Consider the following 2,204-nt stretch of genomic DNA (forward strand, 5'->3'; position numbering starts at 1 on the left):
ATATAACTCATAATATCTAATATGACTATTAAAATTTCATAAGTTCGTATCTGAATTAAATCCACGTCAAACTCTCAATATCAAAATATGGACTTAAGTGAATGTTTATTGTGTGAACTAATTGACATCCAATTTTATAAAGATGAAAAAGATTATTTTTTAATAAAAACCAAAACCAAAAACTCACTAATTTGAATTAAAAATGTTTAAATTATAATAATTAAAATAGTAAAGAAACATCTTTCTAAAGAATAAGATTTTATTTAAATTTAAAAATAGTACATTTTTATACGATCGCAATTAACCGAGAGGAGGTATTCCAAAGAAGAGAAGTTTTTAGTTTCCCACGGATATAATGTTAAGAAAGTACCCTCATGTTTAATTTACTTTTAGAAAAATAATATTGTCAAAAGAATCAGGTTTCCAGAAATAGATTTTAATTAAGTTTCACACAAAAGCATTATCAAGAAGACATGAAAATCTAACTTTTACTTGGTAACAAAGTTATTAAAAAAAATCAGATTACTGTATTAAATTAAAATTTAATTAAAAAATAACACTACCCTCTATTTTCGAGAAAATTTATGTAAATTTGCCAATAATATTTTTTACCAATCAAATACATGTTAGTCCTTTGAGAATTAAGTAACTCTCACCTACCATAGTTCCTAGGTATGAAAATTTTCCTCTTAACAAACATCCCATTAATTAATTCTAAATCATATATAGTATGGGAGATTGAGAAAAGATCGACCAACTATAAATTTTTTTTTCTTAATATATTGAAAACTCGTGTTTGAGACGTGAAAAGTTTATAATATGATTTTCAGTTGCATTGTTGGTTTGTAAACTAAGTTTTGCAAATTTGGAAATGGAAGAAAAGGAGGGTTCCTATTCCTGAATTCTAGTATTTATTTATTCCTGAATTCCGAAACTCAAAATAAATTTATAAAAAATCAAATAAAATTACTTGGAAGCTCCTAGTTAACATCCCAATTTCTTCTTCTAAAAGGTGTTGATGTTCTTCCTATATTCCTATTGTTGCATTTGAATAACCTTCCATCTATACTCTACTCTTTTTGAATACATCATTCAATAATACCGAATATATATTTTTCATTGACTAAACAAAACTATATTCAATGACTTTTTTTACTTTATCAACATTTAAAAACCATATTCAAACTTTCAAGCCATACATTTTCAGCATCTAAATAAATTATTAACTTAGGCTAATCCCACAATATCAACAATGTCAAAGTGCCAAGCCCACAAGAAGATCAATTTACGGGAATATGGTGTAAAACACATGCCACAATCACAAAAAATGACGACAAATAATAAAGTATAAAAAAAAAATCACCATCGTGCCTGGTTTCCAAATTTCGCTGGCGGTTCCGCCTTAGTTCAGTTAGGACATTCAACAAACACGTTGCGTGCTCTTTTATCCTTGGCGAGTTTAATCAGCACCTCACCCTCCAAGACCGAGTCAGAAACAGTACAAATCAATCTTTATCCATTTCCACCAAAGACGAGTCGGTGGTAGCGGCATCGTGCTGGTGTTGTTGTTCGGCGTTCATGAGAGTTTCCATGTCTCTCATTCTTGTGCGCATGGCGTTGGTGACTAGGACTACGAGAAAACAGAAAGAGTGAAGTGAATGTGATTAATGGTGACGAAACAATTGAAGGAGAAAGAATGGGAAGAAAGGTTACTAGCGGCGGTTCCAAAAGTCCAAAGCCATAGGATCTTCACACCGAGGCTCTTCGGTTCGCGCGCCATGGAGAATAGATTCTGTAATGCATAGAGTGCAAATTTCTCTGAAGAAAAAGAAGAAAAAGGTCTGGGCTGGACTCTGTTGAGATGTATGTCACTGAGATTTTCTTTCTGCACCCCCGTAATTTCTAACTGCGATCCTATAATTTTTAAAATGGTTATTTTGTCTTTCTTCGCAGTGAGTTTCGATTATCTATTTTCGAAATGTTTTCTCGAATTTTCAGAATAGGATTTATAGAACAATTTTTGAAACAGGATTTTCAAAATAAGATTTCTATAGAACAAATTTTTACATCATATAAAATGTATTTTAGAACGAGTTTTAAGGAACAAAATTCCTGAAACAACATTTTAGAATATGAATATATATATATATATATATATATATATATATATATATATATATATATATATATATATATATATATAT

The 2,204-nt window shown here is 29.7% G+C and overlaps 1 long non-coding RNA gene across 1 annotated transcript; it reads right to left on the bottom strand.

Moving 5' to 3' along the window:
* Positions 1-1,179: 1,179 nt before the first annotated feature.
* On the bottom strand, positions 1,180-1,818 carry LOC114195679. The gene is made up of 2 exons (XR_003606528.1): positions 1,714-1,818; positions 1,180-1,630 (listed from the first exon to the last, which is right to left on the bottom strand). It is a non-coding gene; the product is annotated as an uncharacterized LOC114195679 (long non-coding RNA).
* Positions 1,819-2,204: the final 386 nt, after the last annotated feature.

The sequence above is a fragment of the Vigna unguiculata genome, chromosome 1 (genome assembly GCF_004118075.2).
Source record: "Vigna unguiculata cultivar IT97K-499-35 chromosome 1, ASM411807v1, whole genome shotgun sequence".
Classification (NCBI taxonomy): Eukaryota; Viridiplantae; Streptophyta; class Magnoliopsida; order Fabales; family Fabaceae; genus Vigna; species Vigna unguiculata.